The sequence below is a fragment of the Myodes glareolus genome, chromosome 9, assembly GCF_982192425.1.
Source record: "Myodes glareolus chromosome 9, mMyoGla1.1, whole genome shotgun sequence".
In the NCBI taxonomy this organism is placed as follows: Eukaryota; Metazoa; Chordata; class Mammalia; order Rodentia; family Cricetidae; genus Myodes; species Myodes glareolus.
In genome coordinates, this window is record NC_142034.1 from 86,569,524 (window position 1) to 86,589,310 (window position 19,787).

Here is a 19,787-nt window from a genome sequence, read left to right on the forward strand (position 1 = left end):
AGAAGGAGAGGGAAAAGGGGTGGGAAGGAGGGTAGGAAGAAAGGAGAAAGAGAGAGAAAACACAAACATATTATCTGTTAACTATGAAACTGCATCAAGAGAATAACCTGCAGACATAAGAGACTGATCATACAAAACTATGATTCTATGATTCCCAGACATAGCAAATAACAATCCTACTTGGTGAGTTAGATTTAAATTTCAGCAACAAATAACTTCTGCCACAAATATATGTATATGTTTAGTACAAAAACATTGCATACAATGTTTGAGGCATACTGAAGAACCATTCAAGTGTGTGATAGCTGTTGGTTCTATTATAACTCTGCATTTTATGTCCCAACCTGACACCCAACAAAAGATAACCATCTTTGAATGGTTTGCCTTTTGAGAGAAGGAGAAAGGCCCATGATCACAAACAGAATGGATGAGACTAAGCATGCAAACTAAGAAATCAAAGCCAAATAGAGCTACACATGACCAGTGATGATAAAAGCTATGTAGTAAGAACAACTGATAGCTACTTTTGAGACTAACAAGAGGAAAGTTTAGGGCAATTCTTGTGCACAAAAGATTCTGCCACCAGTAAATAGGAGCTTTGTGGATATTGTGATGTGAAACATTACTGGCCATGAGATTCCTAGTAAATTAAAAATGGTATTATCACAATGCTGAATAGCTAATTGTTTTCAGATAAGAAAATAAATCATTTTTATTCTAAAATGTCCATTGTTAATAAATGAAAAATACTTTTAAAAATTTCAGAAATATTATTCAATTAAAAACCACACTGTCTTTTAACATATAAAGTAAGATGATCTCAGAGAAAACATGAGTAGTGAATAGAGATGGATCCTCAGTGTCCTGCAGTTATCATTTACAGAAAATTCCCTCAGCCTAAATAAACAAGGCTCTTGAAGTGATGAAGCTTTGAGCACATCACAAAACCCTGTCATAGGATCACTGTCAGCCTCCTCATCTTATTTGATCACAAGCACAGTTTGCTTAGGTCCAACATGACGAATTATTGGTAAGTTGCTAGTGTTGGCTTCATACACACTTAGAAGCAGATGAATTTCACAGGATTAGTTGGCTCACAGGGAAAGCGAAGTAAACAAACTGCAGAAATCCTGGTGAGATGTTTGCCTCTTTTGCTTAGTTAAAATAGTCCTTGGGTACCAGGGGTGCAGTCTGGTAATAGAGAGCTTGCCTGCCCTACAAAAGATCCAAGATTCAGTGCTCAGCAGCACAAGAGCAAACACAACAAACTGGACCCAACTATGAAGCATCTCTGTTCATTTGTTATAAACTGAAATGTTGGTCTTAGTGAGAAACGAGAGGAAAAGCCAATACTAACGCCACAGTCCTTTAAATCACTCACATCATGCTCAGGGAAGACCCGCTGCTTTTCTCTTTAGTTATCTTGCCAATTGTTCCTAAGCTTATTCTAAACGCCTCCAAAACAGATGAGCAGAACTCACAGTCCCGCTTTGCCCCACTTCTATACTGTCTCTGTTCCTACTGCTGGTGTCCCACATTGCTTTCTGTTGCTAAGATAAATACCATGACCAACCACAACTTAAACGAGGAAAGGTTTATTTGGCTTATACCTTCAGGTCAGAGACCATGGCTAAATGAAACCAAATATGAATTGAAGCAGAAACCATGGGGGAGTTCTGCTTTCTGGCTCACTCAATGGATCACCCTCTGTCTTCTGCTCAACTAACTCATTTTTTTTATACACGCCAGGGCCATCTACCTAGAGCTAGTACTGCCCACAAGGGGCTGAAGCTTACCACATCAAATCCCTACAGTCTCTCGCAGACATAGCCACAGGTCAATCTAGTCTGGGCAATCGATCCCTCTATTGAGACACCCTCAGAGATGTCAAGATGACAGCCGTAGTTAACTAGAACACTCCACTCCTTGTCAACTTGACACACAACACATCACTTTAAGCTATAACCTTTCATTTCTTGTCTCCAAGATCTCATGTTGATATCAAAATATAAAACGCAGTACAACCTTGAAAATCCCATTGCTTTAAAAGTTCAATGTCTGATATAAAAACCTCCAAAGTCTCTTTTCTGTGGGCTCCTGAAAAATAGTAAAAGAAAGAGGTTGCATAATATTTTTATTCCAAAAGAGAGGAATCAAGGCATAACAACCATTGGGTTAGCAAATGTCCATTTCCAACAGTATTAACTGAATACTGTAGCTCAATGTCTCCCATCTGGAACTTCCTCATGATATTCTATGTTCCAAAGGCAGGCCTATTGTGAAGTCGACACAGCTTGCCTCATAGACTGGGACCTCCAGCCTCAGCCCTCGGTGCATGTCCTATGCCTTGGCATCTACAATATTCTGATGACTTCACTACAGCTGAGGCTGCACATCCACCATGGACTGTAAAAGGAGTTGTGGCCACTTCCCACCTCTCGGCTAGCTTTACCCAAAATAATTACATGAAAACTGCATTCATTTAAACACGGCCTGGCCCATTATATCTAGCCTATTCTTGGCTAACTCTCACATCTTAATTTCAACCCATTTCTAATAATCTGTGTAACACCACAAGGAGGTGGCTTACCAGGAAAGATTCAGCATGTCTGACCTGGCGGCTGGCTCCATGGTGTCTGCCTCATTGCCTTCTTCCCAGCATTCTATTCTGTTTACTCCACCCACCTATGTTCTGACCTATCAGACCAAGCAGTTTTTTTATTAACCAATGAAAGTAACACATAGACAGATGACCCTCCTACATCAGGGGACATCCCTTGGCTTCTCTTCAATAACTTTGACCCTTACACAGAGTGCCAGACTTCAGCTTATCACCAGGACCTCCTCATTGTTGTATCATTCATGCCTCCAAGAGCAATATCAGGTGATCAATACACATTGCTAAGTTAGGCAACAAGTTTGAGATGCATGCAGCCTTAGCTACCGGTAGACCACCGCTTCTATAGGCTGACCCTGAGGAAATATTACCTGAAATAGATTACATTAATGATGTTGATCTTTTAATAATAAGGGTTGATTCTTCAGCACCCAGATGACCAGTATCCATTGTCTTAACTTCAGTGGTACTTATCTCGTGTTAACTATAGCTTCTTGTTGTTGGGGGGAGGTGTCTTTTCGAGAAAGAATTTCACTGTAGCTTTTGGAGCTTGTCCTGGAACTAACTCTTGTAAACCAGGCTGACCTAGAATTTCCAGAGATCTACCTCCTGAGTACTGGGATTAAAGATGTGCGCCACCATTGCTCGACTCAATTACAGCTTCTTTTTTAAAAAAATGATTTTTATTGAGCTCTATATTTTTCTCTTCTTCCATCCTTGCCTGCCTCTCCCTTTATAGCTTCTTTATTCACTAACTCATCGAGAGTCATAGAGTCTTAACATAAAATCTCAGACAAATGTTCCTAAGTGTTTTGACTTCCCTCTGAAACTTCACGAGCAAAGCTTCAATTGTTTGCATTTTTTTTCAGCATTCTTGTTTTCCAAGCTTAGTTCCCTAATATTAAGCTCTGAGTACTTAACCAAGTTTTCAGCTTAAGTTCCGAATGCTTCCACAGACCTCCCCAAATACAACTTGGTCAGGTCTATCTCAGTAGCTTCCCACTTCTGTAAACAATTTATTTTCAAGTTTGCATTTCTGTTGCTGTAGTAAACACCATGCGCAAAAGCAAGCTATGTTAGAAAAGGATTTATGTTCACTTTTACGTCCAGGTTACAAAGAAAGCATAAAGGGATGCAGATGGTGGCTTATTCTCTTGCTTTCTATCAGGATTATGCTGATTTATAGATTTCTTTTATAATTTAGAAATCTTATATAGATTTCTTATATAATGTAAGACCAGATCCCTGGAGATGGTAATGTTTCCAATGCTCTGGACCCTCCCACTTCAACCATCAATCGAGACAGTGTCACATAGACATGGCTATAAGCCAGTCTGATCTTGGAAATCTCTCAATCAAGACACCCTCAGTTGGCTCTAGTCTGTGCCATACCAACAGATGAATCTAAGTATGACGGCTTGTAAGGTCTATTTCTAGAATGCAAAATTTGTGTCTTTGTTTTCTGACTTATACTCTAGAATTTATCACTAGACTTTTTATGCACATCAGAAGAAAAAGCAAGATCTTTGAGTCAATTTCATAGTTTCATAATAACTGCTGTGAAGGTTCTTATATCAGCCTCTCCGAATTTAGTGACTTCAGCGAAGCAATAAGTTATTGTGCTGATTGTTTTAAGATTGGAGCTCTGATTATCCAGAGCTTCACATAGATGGTAAGGTCTTACCTTTCTAAACTGCACCTTCCCAGGCACTAATCAATAGGATATTTGTTTTGTTCAATAAATGAAGGGATGATGACTTTCTTAAATTTTTTTTCTACTATAGTTCTTCTAAGGAAGATCATCGAAAGACTCAATTGCCAGATGAGACTATTTTAAGTTCATTTCATTTCATTAGCTCAAAGCCTTGTATGCTTTATTGTCTGCAATGTGTAACAACAACAAACAAGATGGTCTTGAGATTGTGAGAAGTTATACTGTAGGGTGGTGATGAATATAAATAATGAGTAGACAAAATTCACATAGGTCAAATATCGATAAGTAAGTGATACTTTAAAAACGTTTTGATGATAAAACATATCATGTGCACAGAGGAAGTTGGCTATTTGTTGTTTTATTTCCCCTATTTACATATATGTGGCAGAAATTCCTTGTTCACTGTCTTAGTTTCTGCTACATTGAACTGGGTTGGCGGTCTTCCTCTAGAAAGAGCCACAGAAGAAATGAGTTAGCTCATGCGAACCATGTGGCCTCTGCTATGCTTCTCAGCTCTGAACCTGGAGGCCAAAAGCAACCACAGATAATTATGAGCAGACAGACCTGGCTGCATTCCATCACAACTTTATGGTGTGCACCAATCCTTGACTTTCACTGCATTTTTATATGTCACTAAATAATAATATTTGTTTTCAACCATTTAAAAATATAAGAGCATTCCTAGTTGATCTACTGTAAGCAAGAGAAGACAGGCTGCCTTTAGGCTAAAGCTTCAGCGACAGCAGTTTCTCAAACTTTACAATAGGTCAAAATTCTTTCTGGCTTGTAGACAGTTAGAAGTTGGTCTGAGACGGAGCTCCAAGGTTCTAAGCACTGGTATGATAGACCTGGACTAGTATGCTACCTGACAGCATACATACAGGCAGCATAACACAGACTGAAAAATCTAGGAAGACATGTGTATATTCATTTACATGTGTGTATATAATAACACTAGGATAAAAAAGAGGCCATGAATTTGGAAAGAAGGGAGAAGCATAGAGAAAGGATTGAAAGTAGAAAAGGCAAGGGAGGACTGTTGTAATTAAATACAATCTCAAAAATATAAAAAAGGAAATAAGAAAAAGTAAGTAAATAAAGAAATAGAATCTTGAAATTGACAATATGGACACATGAAGACAGTTCTTCTAATATACAAAACAAATTACCATAGAGGTAGCCTTTGCCCTGGGACAAGACAAATGCCACTATTTTCTCCTTAAAGTTCTGTTTTGCTTGGTGTATTTTAGATAAATATTACATGTTGAATAATTTTTAAAAACACAAAATTTAGACTAAATTAAATCAAATTGAGCAGGACAGTAAAGAGGATATTGAGAAGCTACTAAACTGGTATGTATTTTCAAAATAATTGCCAGCCTAGGAAATATGCTCAAGACAGTGGTTGACAAAAAGTTGGAATAGACAGAGTGCATATTCAACACCCCTACACTTGCAGACATACCTCAAAGAAAACAAACCCATACGATGCTTCTAAGGCTTGTATTTGTGGAGCAGAATGCTTGTATTTTTAACCTTTTTCTTTCTTCATATATTCAGTTTTCCACTGTAAATGGGTATTATTCTCACACCAGAGGAAAAGATAATAGCTTTAGGCAAGCTGAGGGAATAAATAAGAAACTAAAGTATGCCAATATTACCCCACATTGCTTTCTATGAGATGTGCCCTAGTCAATGCACAGATGTGCACAGGCCTTTGGCCTTGACAGAACTGGGTAGTATTATTCCAGTCAATGTCAGAAAATTTTCCAGTCAAGTCTAAGTTTAGGAGGAAGCCAAATTTTCCCCTAAGACCAGGTGACTACACAAAACAGGGCCCTAACTGCCCTCCAGTGAGAATGGGAGACACCTATTCTTGTTCATTCAGGGAACATACTGGAGACATGCATTAAAGAGACAATTTTTATATGATAAATATCATGACTCTGGATGTTTTGTGAGCATCTCCTCAGTAGTCAGGCTTCACATGACTGATATTCAGGGAGCACAGTACGTACACTGTGCTCATTTGGAGGGCTTCTGTAACTTGACTATGCTTGTCCTACATGGGACCACATGGAAGAATGGTAAGGTACCTGAGCCTGTGAGGAATCTCAGTACCACCCTTCAGCCTGGGGAAGGATTTGGTTCTATTTGTGATAGTAAATACGCTTGATTACAGAGTGATTTGTTAGAAAGCTTTTTCCTCGTCTGACTTAATCCTCCCCTCATCATCTTGTGGGGGAGACGGACAATGTCTCCTAAGAGACTACTTGGAGTAAAGTGGCCCTGTCGCCTGCCTAGGTACCCAGTCCACAAATGGCTGAGTGTACGGTAGAAGTTGAGTCATTTTTTGGCCCAATTCTCTTTGCGATTGACCTCCCTGTTGATTTTGTAAAGGGCGTAAACACAGGGCCAGCTGACAGACAGCTAGATTTGTTAGGACATTTCACTTTGTCTCAAGTTAAAATCCTCCACAGTTGTTTGGATCCAACATTGAATCCATTATAAATGAAGCAGGAACCGAAGTAAACTAGGGCACATTTAGCCCTGATGTTATGTGTCAAAATACCATTTGGATCTGTCTATTTAAATCTACATTCTAGGATTTTTCGCAACAAAGAATAAATAAATACAAGCATTCTTGAGCAGACTGCTTCGTGAACTTGGAAGTTAGATTTTTGTGATTGTGTATCCTGATTACTATTCCAACCTTTCCTTTTGATCTTCTCAGATAAATGCTACTTTTTTCTAGAAAATGCTGTTGAAGCTGCTACTGTATTATGACTTTGATATGTTAGATTTCCTGGTTGGTTCTTATTTCCCTAGTATATTTTACATTTAAGGGTCTTTGAGAAATAATCTTTTCATTTGCAAAGTTCCAATTACAGATTTTTAATAAAAAGGGGTGTGGTCAGACTTATTTGTTATTGTAGACTGGGTAAAGATCCATTAGTAAATTAATCTGAAATTACTTTGCTCACAAAGGAAGAGTTATAAATCAAGAAACCCAAGGTTACCATAGCAATATGTGGCATCAAAAGATTAGACGCAGAGGACTATATTTTACTTTCTAAAAACACTTCATTAGAGGAAAGATATATGATATGACTTCAGGGCAGAACATGACAATGAAAGTAGGTCCTCACTTAGCAAAAATGTTCTCATTTTCCCCCAACTAAAAATAATGCCAGAGTAATTTGGACAATTTTTATCACAAATGTGCATAACATTTCTATTTGATATTTATTCAATAAGAGGAGTTTAAGAGTATTACATTTTAAGCTAACTCTATTTATTTAAAAGAACCATATTTGTGACAGAAATATGGAGAAATCTGAGCAAAGGAAGATGTTTCTTTTTGAGAAAAAATGGAAAGAAAAGAATAAAATGGACAAACCAGACGACTCTGAGGTGACTTCACCCTAAAAACAGCGACAAGATAGTGTGTGCGCTGGTGTATGTGTCTTTGCCTGATTGCTGGGCATTTGGCTCATCAGAGATTTCCCAAATAGACCCACTGCAGTGGACATCTGTTGTTTTTGCTTGCCCAGCATCCATTCCCCCTTCTTTTGGTGACAGCATTTTAAATTTCCTTTGAAAATTTACACTTTACACAATGTGTATGATCTGTGTATGTATTCAGTCAAGATCTCCTGTTTTCTTATGGGTGATTGGTAGGCCCATGAGCCCTAACAGGTCAGCTAGCCTGTCCCTTGAGCAACTGAACATTTTATGAATGGTATAAGGGCAGGCTTTGCTTGGCAAAGTTCCATCTCAACAATTACTGTATAGAGATTGTATCTTATACCTGCAATTTTGATAGTCAGAATATACCATCTCCTACATGGCCTGGTTACTCAGCCTTTTCTTCAGTTCAGAATTCTATATTTTTCTATCTATTTATTTAAATTAATTCAAGTAAGCTGGAATTAATTTCTATTACTTATAACCAAACCCTAATTGATATTCATGCCAAATTGAGCATAAGACACTTTCAAATCACTAGAGTGTACCTTTTACAGTTTTTGATTTTTTAATCAGGCATCATTTGGAAAGCATGATCCAGATAGCAACATTTTCTAGAGATTGAATTCTATGCTTTTTACTGTGGTCTTCATCCGCAGAACACCTGCCAGTATCCTATTTAACTCAGCCAATGTGAGATTCAGATAGGGAGAGGAAAAGAAAGGCTGGTGAATTTTATAAACAAGTAGCTGAGCCTGATTGATTCAGCTCAGAAGAAAAAGGCAGCAACTGCCAGCCTTCCGGATGCTAATACACCCACGGATAGAACTTCATGTGCCAAAGACAACAAGGGATTTTCGCCACAGTCTGAGATTCAATGAGACGAGGGGGCCCAGAGCAGAAGAGAAACATTAGTCAATCATCGTAGTATTTTACATAAATAGGCTCTTTCATAACGGGTCTTAAACGAGTTGAGTGGTCCTAGCAGCATTATTCACAACAGCTAAAATATGGAAGCCATTCATGCCCTTGGGTAGATAAAAAATAAAAAATACAGTATATACATTAAAAAGAAAGGAAATCTTCCAACATACCCCAGCATGAATGATGCTTGAGGACATTAAATTAAGTCACTGACAGACAAGCTCATATAATGTAAGTCCGCTTACACGAGGCATATATAGTCATCTCAATCATTGGAGAGATAGCAGCAGGAGCCTAATGACTGCTTTCAGTTTTGAAGATAGAAATTATTGGTGGCTGGAAACTAGGCATAGTCGTGTATTATGAGTACATTCAATACCATTGAACCGCACATGTAAAGGTGGTAAAAGTGATCAATTTTGCCACAATAAGAAAGAAGTGAATAAGAAGGAACTTGGTGGAAGGAGAGATTATCCTCAGTTCGAGAGGAACAAGAAGACAAAAGGTAGTACTGCGATTTTATGTGGTTTCTTCATGCCATGTGATACTGAGAGACTCAATTTTTTTATTTTTATTTTTTCAGAATCTATCTCTGGAAATTCCAGAAACAAGCTCTTTTCTCCAGATGACCGAAAAATAATATGAGACCCATGCCTGATGGCACATGCTTTAATCCCAGCACTACAGAGGCAGAGGAGGGGAGATCTCTATGTTTTCAAGACCAGCCTGGTCTACAAAGTGTGTTCCAGGACAGCTATGACTACATAGTGAAAACTTACATAAAAATATTATGATAAACATTTTTCTAGTTACAAAGATAATGAGTAGACAGCCTTAGAGAAGTGCATTTTATAATTAGCACAACGTTAATTCCATTAACTTTATATATTACACCATAGCTACTTTGTATGGTGTCTGTGTGCATGTATAGAATACATAGGGATTTCTTCCATTGTCCAAATATTGCTAATTTCAGTCTAGAATCCCAAATATTTAGAACTTTCTAGATTCTGGAAATTGAGATCAATAATCATAATTCTAAAGGGTTATAGTCTTATATTTTGGGATCCCTTGGTCCTTCCCATTTCTGTACTAACTCCAATGAATATGTTGCTTTCTTTAATTCTCTCAGTAATTTTGCAAAATAGCCCTGATTGTAATTAGCAGTGTCTTTTTCATATAGATGAAGAAACTCTAACTTAGAAAGGCAGAAGTTGAGTTGACCTGAGTCAGACTTTTAACTTTAATAGGGATAGGTTCAGCTGAGGTACTATTGCTCCAAAGTCTCAAATTTCTAAAACTCCACCCTCACTTTCTAAACTTGAACTTGGCTTTGATTGAGTGAGCTCTGTAGTTGAGTTAATCATCCCAGAGTGATAGTAAAAGATGCTGTGAGCAGCATCCTCAATTTTCTTCTCAAGAGTAAAAAGGAAGATGAGTTTAATTCTTGAGCATCAGGTACCATTCTTTCTTCTTCTGAATAACAGTACCTAATTCAGAACAACTATGGCAAACCTCCTTCTCACTGAGTCCCCTGGCTAACTAACTAACTTTTCTACTGTTTGTATTGCAACCCAATGAAGTCTTAACTTTCCAACAAGTTAGTCACTTCTTCTGTTCTCTTATAGGGCACATGGTAATTAAATTTGAATCAGGGATTGTACAGCTGTATTACTCATTAGACTGTGAATTACACTAAATTAGGAACTTGGATTGTTCATCACTGTACCCCCAGAGCCCAACACCCTACCTGGCACTTGGTGACACTTCTCTGGTAAGCGTCCCTGGATAAATGATCCCATGAAGCATTTGTTTGAAATCTCAATTGACCTTCTCTGCAAGTACATTTTTAAAAACAGCACTTCCAACACTTTATGTCCTCCCCCTTCCCTTGATTTCAATTATTTACATCAGAATTACTTAATCATGTGGCAGATAATTAAGGAATACATTATTTATGCTAAATAAATTAACCCGCCATCACTTCCTCTCTCCTTCCCCTTGGCTGTGGAGTCTGAGTTCCAGGAGTCTCACAGCCAGCCTAGGCAGAATGGTACAGAATTAGCAGGACCATAAAGTTGTGATACATTGCTGGGCTCTGTGGCAAGTTTGGCTTGTATGCCATTGGTATCTCTACCTTTTTTAGCCCAGCCAGAACGGAATGGCTCTGAGAATACTCTTACCTTATTCGAGTCCCAGGTTTGTACATCTGTGGAAAGATAATGGAATCATGGCAGTAAATGAATGGTGGCATACCTTGACCCTTTTAGAAAATCAAATGGAAGCATAGCCCTCGTCAGTTCACAAATGTCTGACTATCCCGCTCTGTGTCTGGAGGAAACACCTATACCTACCAGCAGGAAACTGGAATTACAGGACTATGGAATGCTAGATCTGGAAGTATTTTAACATCGTAATCTGCCCAGTCTCTCTCTTGCAAATGAAATAGGCTTAAAATACATAAGTCACTTTCCCTAGCTTACTAAACTATTAGTCGTGATGATGAACATTTATTAATAAGAACTGATAGTTAATGAATCAGTGCTAAGCGTCATGCTCAGCACTTACAGTACTTCAATGTGTTTGATTACTGCTGTACCTTTCGCAGTAATATCCTTTCCATTTAACTGATGGGGGAAACTAAGCCATGGAATATAGTTAGTGCCTATGTCAATACCCAGCCCTAGGCTGATCTTTGAATAAAAGCCCAGGTTCTTGCTTCTTATGTTACATTATTCTCTAAAAAATGAACTCAATATTTTGGGGCATACACTGCAACCCTAGAACCCTAGCTACTTTCTAGGTCAACAACACTTTAGGAGGGATAGGTTCAGCTCAGGTAGTATTGTTCTTTAGGAACCTGCTGAATTCCTTGCTGTGTACCTCATAATGTAGACCCCCATCTTAGAAGTAATGTCTCCTTACTGCAGACACAGTCATCCAGGTACCTGATAGTATCTTACTGGAGCTTTCCAACCAGTCTACCTTTGGGCATTCATGCATTTATTTAGATATTTAGAGGCCTACTTCACATGAGTGTTTGCACTTATGGAGTTCCAGCATCGGTAAGAGCACTCTCCCTGTGGTACATGCCCTCTCTGAAATATATCAATAGGACTTTCACACCTAATGGATCCAGGCAAGCGCACTGGTTAATAGCAGACGTTTAATCTATGGAGAGAGGCTATTTCCTGGGATTCGGATGGGCACTAACCAGTGTGTGCTATGACACTCAAGGGTTCGCTCAGTCCCAAACAGAGCTTTTGTGATTTGTAGATGTCAAATATAACCGTTGATTCTGGCTCAGCAGTGCTCCATTTTCAATACAGTGTTTATACGGAAGCTGTTAAAGTCTTTGAAAATTTTACCTAGCAGCTTAGAATTTTGGTTCACATGAGGGAAAATACTGCATCTTCATTCACTACATGGACATTTATGTTTTAGCAAATCATTAATGGTAGTTGAAATTGCTGTTTGCACAGAAGAGAATGTGATTCCCAAAGAAGAGACCCTGTGATTGCCTGACATAGCAAGTGATCAGAAGGTCAAGGTTGCTTAGTGGTATCAACCATCTGTGAGCTTGACAAGCATTTGACTGGAGGGCATTAATGGGTTCGTAATTTCCCACTTGACCTGAAAAATAGGCTTTAAAACAGACGTGGTCACCACTGGGTGTCATAGAGAAGATCTGCTCCAGGAGTCTACAGCCCAGCTTCCTGCACAGAATAATCTGGGCTGGACTCAGACTGCCTTTGTAGGTTCCATTCCCTGACAAATCACTGAGAAGACCACGAATTCTGTCAAGCCATTTGGGGACAAAAGGAGAAAAGAGCAAGAATATAATAAATTGTTCTAAATCACTCTGAGAAGTCTTCATTATTATAAGCCTCTGTAAAATAAAGCAGCCATCTCCTGGGTAGAGGGCAATGAGATCACAGTGTCTACTGGGATTGTTAGTTTCTCATTGTCCCATTGAGCTGTGAATGAAGTAGCTTTTGACTAGTCTTGTGACTGTGTTATGGGTGAGACCAAAAGTCTCAGCTCTGGAGGATCTGTCGAAAATGGACATTTCCTAACACTTTCATCATGGAATATTTTCAACAATGAAAAGCTTGCAGGAGAAAATGATCTCAGTGGAAAGCACAGGGCAGTCTCATTTCCAGGAAACAAGAACATCACATCGTATAAATGCATTGGTGCACCATGCTATCTATTGATCTCCTACAAGAAGCACCTCTTCCTCTCCAACTGAAACAAGGACTAAAAGCGAACTATAAGTGAATCAAGAAAATGTTCACATTTTCAGAGTCTGTGCTATAAGAAAGAATAATCACACAAAGAGATAAGGGAATTCATCAAGAAGACTCATTGCTGAAGTTCAACTTGTAGTTGGCAACTTCAATGTCTCAGAAATGTTGCTTTAACAGAGTACCAATATGTGCACATTAAATTTTCAGAAGGTATGAGAAAACTTCAACATACTATGAAGATAAATCTCGATATATCTTTCTCAATGAGTTTTATCTATGTCCAACTCATGGCTGAAGACACTCAAGAAGATATATAGACCTTAAAGCAGTAATATCTTTGTAAAAGGTATCTTTTGGTTTTGCTAAAAAAAAATTCTAGATTGTCTTATCTTTGCAAGATGTGTGAATTAGGGGACTGTTGGGATAGAGGGGGAAATGAGCTATTTTGACTATGCTGATAGCACTGTCTGGCTTCTGATTAATGGGGAAAAAATCATTCTACCAAATCTTTGTGGGCCTTATATTTTCTAAAATGTATTCATCGTCTTTTCTGTGTCATTTGTTAACTTACCTTTAATTTAAATGAGCAATTTAATAAGGTAGGGACAACTGAATGCCACTTGAAAATAAGCATTTACTTTGCATGCCTAATTCCTCAGTAAAGGGTATGATCATGAAGTCAGTTAAAAATTCCACATGAGAAAAAATAATTTATTATTCACTTATTAAAATAAATGTATAAAAATACACAGACAGACAGAGAGATAGGCTGGCAGGCAGGCAGACAGACAGACAAAGGGATAGATAGATTACCTTACCTGGGTTACAGGGATTCATGTACTTTTTTATAGAAGGACTGAACAATATCTGAGAAACAGAATTGAACAATCAAGTAAGCAAATACACTTTCTGAAGGTGTTCGCTTAATGTCACAGCAGGTTATTTTTGATACTAAATTATCATAGTATATATACATATATATCAGTATATCTAAGGCTATACATGCATAAGCATATACACATATATGTGTGTATGTGTGTATGTGATGCAGCATCCCTGATCTGCAGCAAGTCAGTATGACCTAAGCTTTCTTCTAGGTTTCAAAGTTTCTAGTTTTGGGTTTCTTTGTTACAAAGATTTAAAAATTTTAAAACTGTGTATATGTGAGCATTGGGCACCTTGTGCACGTGAGCGCAGGGTGTGCAAAGGACAGCAGAGGACGTGAGCTGGAGGTATGATGGTTGTGAGCTACCTGATGAGAGTGTAGGGAACCGAACTAATTCCTCCATAAGTGAAGAAAACACTCTTAACAGCTGAACTAACTCTCTAGCCCCTTTTCCTGGGCTTCCAAGAGCTCATCTAGTTTAGTAATTACAAAATCCTCAATCTTGTAGACTTAAGTTTTTAATGAAACTTGGGACATTTTCAGCCATTATTTCTAAGAATATTTTTTTTTGTAACCTAGCTGAGCCCAGGGCCTTAAGCTTGCTAAGTAAAGTATTCTACCACTGAAATAAATATTAATTCTAAAAGTACTTTATTTAACGCTCAATTTATATCTGTATTCTATGAGAAAAAGAGAGGAATTCCATTATTTTACAATGTATTTCATTATTTAAAAGAACCTTTTTTGTTTTTCTGATCAGTATCTTTTCATCTTTCTAGATTCGGATTCAATATTTCCACTGTCATCTTCACTCTAATATTGAGCCATTTGTGATGATGTTTTTATCTTATTTATTGTATTTTGCAATTAGTTCCCATTTATCTTTTCCTCCTTCTATGTCTTATCCTCCTGTCTCTCCCCCTCATTCTAGTCTTCCTCTTCACCCTTTTCCTCCCCTTCTTTATTCTTGTTTTCAGTTTTTTGAGGCAGAGTTGCTACATAGACTATGATGGACTGACTACCCATCATAATTCCTTCTCCTCGCTCTCTGATATGTTGAGGTTATAGACACGTTCTACCCTTCCTATTTAAATATCTTTATCTTTGTCTAATTTTTTAAGTTCTTTTTTTAAAGCATTTATACATTTCTTATGTATACAGTATTCTGTCTGCATGTATGCCTGCAGGCCAGAAGAGGGCACCAGATCTCATTACAGATGGTTGTGAGCCATCATGTAGTTGCTGGGAATTGAACTCAGGACGTCTGGAAGAGCAGTCAGTGTTCTTAACCTCTGAGCCTTCTCTCCAGCCCTCTTTGTCTAATTTATTTGAAGTACTGGGGAATTATTTAGCACTTCTTTTACCTTGAGATTTTCTATTTTTTTCATTTGTTTTTGGCATCACTGGATGAAGTTTTTGTTTGAGAATTTTTCTGGTTTAAATTCTTTATCAGAGAATTATAGTATTGCTCCCATCTTAACATGATGAACTCCTGTCTTTTCCTGTGTACATTAAGACTTCTATGGTCCTTATACATGTTAAACCTTTCCAGCTGTTTCTGGAGAACTCCTATTCACGTCTCTGTGAGAAGGTTTGAGGTGATAATGACATAGACTATATTCTTCTGTGACTATGACTGTATTCAGAATCATGCTACAAAAGGAGAGGAATGAAGGGAGCAATGGTATAGTATTACATCATTATAGTATCAGAATCCTGGCTTCCTAAGTGGGAGAACGATGTTCCTCTCTCATAGCTTTGGCTCCCATCTTCTCTCCTTTTTGCCAATACCCCTAAAAACATAAGATCTCGCAGTCTAAGTACTTATAAGAAGGAGGAATGATAATGAAAGTAGAAAACTAGTAACTCCACTCCTGTTTCTCAGTGTCAGGAGTTCTCTTTCTTGAAATTAAGTTGACAATACTCAGTGTCTGTGAACATAAATGTCTACCTTTGAAATTTACATTAAGTTGGAATCAGGTTGGAAGAAACCAGAAGAAGAAAAATACTCTTCATTTTTGATTCTTTAATTCTATCAGTTTTCTGCTCATTTCTCAATCTACTGGTTATTACTAATTGTTTAGAGGCCTGGGCTTTAAAACTGTATATCAGTGGAAGATATAGGGGTGTAACATATGATACAAATGTATTGGGCAAATGGATCCAGTTTGTATATTTTTTGAGCATTAGCAATTAAAGGGGCAGCCTTATATAGAGCTTTCAAAAACACATAACATCACTCTTCAAACCAGCAATGTAGCTGCCATCCATTTACCTTTACTTTTCTCCTTTAAGCAGAGATGTGAAACACTACAATTATTCTTTAAAGAATTTTTGGGATTATTGATCTGAGTGTTGTCTATTGAGTATGGGAACCATGCCCTTATCAGTTCGTCTTTTCTTTAAGCACCAAATCATCTTAAGGAAACTTACTTGTTACTGTAGTAAGTACTCCAGCAGAAAATCATGGTAGGATATGGGCTTACCTTTTCTTTCTTTTCGATGTCATTAGAAAGGGTACCCCCAAACAAATCTTGAAAATATTATCGACTGTATTTTAAAAGGAAACAAAGTGATGAATCATAGGTTAGGTGGCTGGGGAGGCAATAGCAATTGTGTGCCAGTAACCATCCTAATCTTCCAAGACTTAACAATATGGATAAATGTTCCTTTCTTATCTAATGGTGTCAATCCTGCGCCACTGTATTGTCCCTGAAGCATCATCATTCATAGAACAGGAAAAGGTCAATGGGGTATGCAACCACTACATGAAAGAGTAATTCAGCTAACTGCTTATTAATGCATTACTAGGTGAGAACAATTCCTTTAACCAACAACAATTGGTAGCTGTGGGTGTCTTTTGATTTAGTACTTTTTGTTCTGAGATAAAAAACTCTACTTCTAAAGAGGATGACTCAGTATTAAACACTATCTTACTTGTAAATTAAGACTGCAAATGTTGAGAGAGTGGATCCTTCATTTAGATGTTTGCAATCACCCAGGTTCCCATGCGGCAAAAAATGTTCTGCTTTACCCACGAAGTCATAATACTGAGTTGAAATTGATCAAATCTTTCTATGCACCAAGCTCTGTGTCATTCACAGATTTGCCACCCAACATCTGTTCATATTTATATTTTATAGATGTAAAAACTGCTGGTTGGAGAGGTGACATGTCTTTCTCAGAACAGTTCAGGGAACAAACATCTTAGCTGAGTTTTAAACTAGGTCTCACATCATGGCTAGAGCCCTATTTTCTATGCTATAAACAAATAGGAAATAATTTTTATTTTACATTTTACCTTGTTTTGCTATCTATTACATGCCTCTTAGTCTATACCATAGCTACTAAAAAGATTTTAGAATCTCCAAGTCATGTCTTCCAGGGATCCTAACAATTGTATTGACAGCAACTGTATGTCATGGAGGTCTTATTTTCTTTCTGACTTCTATGCAGCTACAAGGGGAGCACCTACTGTTACCTTGCTGTGACATCCCTCATAGTCTCATTGACTCATTCCCTGCCTCCTAAGTGTCACTGCTTGTGGAATGAACTTGTCCAAAGCTGTATTCTCACAGAAGATGATGCTAATGCTCCCTCACTCACCATGATCTAGCTTTAATGTTCAGCATCAGACGTAGGCTCTTCTTCATTTTCAAACATTGTCTTCTCTTGTGAGAGTCATCTAATAAGCCTTCTTTCATCATTCCATCTAAATTATACATTTATCTCCTACCTGACTTTATTTTTCATCATAGTTCTGTTTCTATCTGATTTGTGCTGCTATAACAAAATCCCACGAGCCAGAGACCTTACAGAATTCAGGCGAGGCTTTGTTTTGATGATTTCATCTACTTTGGGCTTATACCTAGTAGTAGAATCCCGGGTTCTGGGACATTTCTAAACTCAGTCTGCTGGGGAGCATCCATACTGTTTCCCACAAGGGCATTCCCAACACAGAAGGTGATAGCTCCCTCCTTTTCTCTGTGTCCTTGACAATATGTTTTGTGGTTGTTGTCTTGTCTTTTGATGATAATTATTCAAACTGAGATATGGTGCTGTCCCGTCATAGCTTTATTTGCATTTCCCTGACATTGAGTCAATTGTGAGCATTTTTTATATAGTTTTTTCTGTTTGTCTTCTTTTGAGAAATGACTAAAGAGTCATCAGTTCATATTTTATATCAAATTATGTGTGGGACTTTGCTGGTTAGGTTGTTTAAATTTCTTATCAATTCTGGATATTAAACCTTTATTAAATGCATAACTTGAAAATATTTAGTTCCAAACTTCCAGCTGTCACTTATTTTCAGTGTTTCATTTGCTGTGCGGAAGCATTTCACTTTGTCACCTCTTTCTAGTGTTATCGATACTTTGGGGCACACATAGTACATGTATACACCCATACAGTCTTTTCCTAGTTAGTGTAAAACTAAGAAAACATTTGACAACAGCAGGAAAAATTCTACAAAGCATTGGCCTGGTTGAAAGGACACACGAAAGGCATGTTTATAGTTGATGCTTCACTCCATTTGCTTTTCATCCAATAAAAAGCAAATTCAATAAAAATGGATCTTCTGTTTGGTGACAGTTTTGGTTTTAAATTTCCTAGTTGGTGGTTCCAAGTGGGATGAGAGAAACATCGCTTATGCCCTTTGATGGGTATGCAAACCTGAGGAAGAATGATTTAAACCGATTATGGAAACAAATATAATCAAAATATGAAGATAACCTCAATACCCCCAACAAATAGGAGATAGAAATTGAAAGTTACATTTAAGTTTATTATTTATTGACTCTAATAAGACTTTATATTTGAATAGGCTGAAATCATCCTGGGGGAAGAATGGGAAATCCACACGAAGGCATGGCAACCAAGGTTTCTTACTCTGAAAACTGTTTTGAATATATTGAGGTACATTGCATTTTGCAAGAGTCTATTCAATGAATTATCCAATTATATAACAGAACGAGCTAAAATGGAAAAATAAGAGTGAACTTCCACATAAAATTTTAGATTGGCCATAATAACATACACATAACTGAAGAAAGGACAAAGAATGATTGAAAATTGAACTAAAACTTTTAGAGGATTTTTAAAGACCACAAAACCAGGTGAAAAAAAACCTAATAAACATTAACTCATCTGATTTGCCTCATTGAAAAGCTGGTACCACATGTCTAAATCAAAATACATCTGATGTCAAAGTGTATATTTACTATTGCCAAGGACCATCTTTCTCCTAAATGTGTATTATGTCTTGAGATATTAGCTAATTGTAGTAGAGTGAAGCCATTGCAATTAGTAAGACATTTAAAATCTAACCCTGTGGAACCTGAAGGCAAAATTCTGCAGTGATTTCTGGGACAAAATAAAATATGCAGTGTTTCTTTCAATATGTTACAAAATTTTATTGTCCTTAATGATTAAATTTTAGAAGGCTATTTTGTGTTTTTTATTACAAGCAAGAAATAAAAAGTCATGTACTTCTTTACCCTGTTACTGTAAAGGGAATACTCCTGCATTGCTAGTGGGAATGCAAGCTGGTACAACCCCTTTGGATGTCATTGTGGCAATTTCTCAGAAAATTAAGAAACAATCTTCCTCAGGACCCAGTGATTCCACTTTTGGGTACTTATCCAAAAGATACTCAATCCATGCCACAAGGACATGTGTTTAACTATGTTCATAGCAGCATTACTTATCAAAGCCAGAACCTGGAAACAACCTAAATGCCCCTTGGCTGAAGAATGGATAAGGAAAATGTGGTACATTACACAATGGAGTACTACACAGCACAAAAATGTAATGACATCCTGAATTTTGCAAGCAAATGGATGGAGCTAGAAAACATCATTTTGAGTGAGATAACCCAGTCCCAGAAAGACAATTATCACATGTACTCATTCATAAGTGGGTTTTGAACAT

General features: G+C 37.5%; 1 long non-coding RNA gene across 3 annotated transcripts in view; it reads right to left on the reverse strand.

Moving 5' to 3' along the window:
• Positions 1 to 2,651, reverse strand: part of LOC125401565 (uncharacterized) — a 59,511-nt gene extending 56,860 nt beyond the window's left edge. For 2 of the 3 annotated variants that reach the window (XR_015738687.1, XR_015738689.1), the window contains exon 1: positions 2,591 to 2,651. This is a non-coding gene — a long non-coding RNA (uncharacterized LOC125401565). Of the gene's footprint in view, positions 1 to 2,025; positions 2,098 to 2,590 lie in introns of all 3 variants that reach the window. The other variant, XR_015738688.1, reaches the window with a different exon arrangement.
• Between the last annotated feature and the right edge of the window lie 17,136 nt (positions 2,652 to 19,787).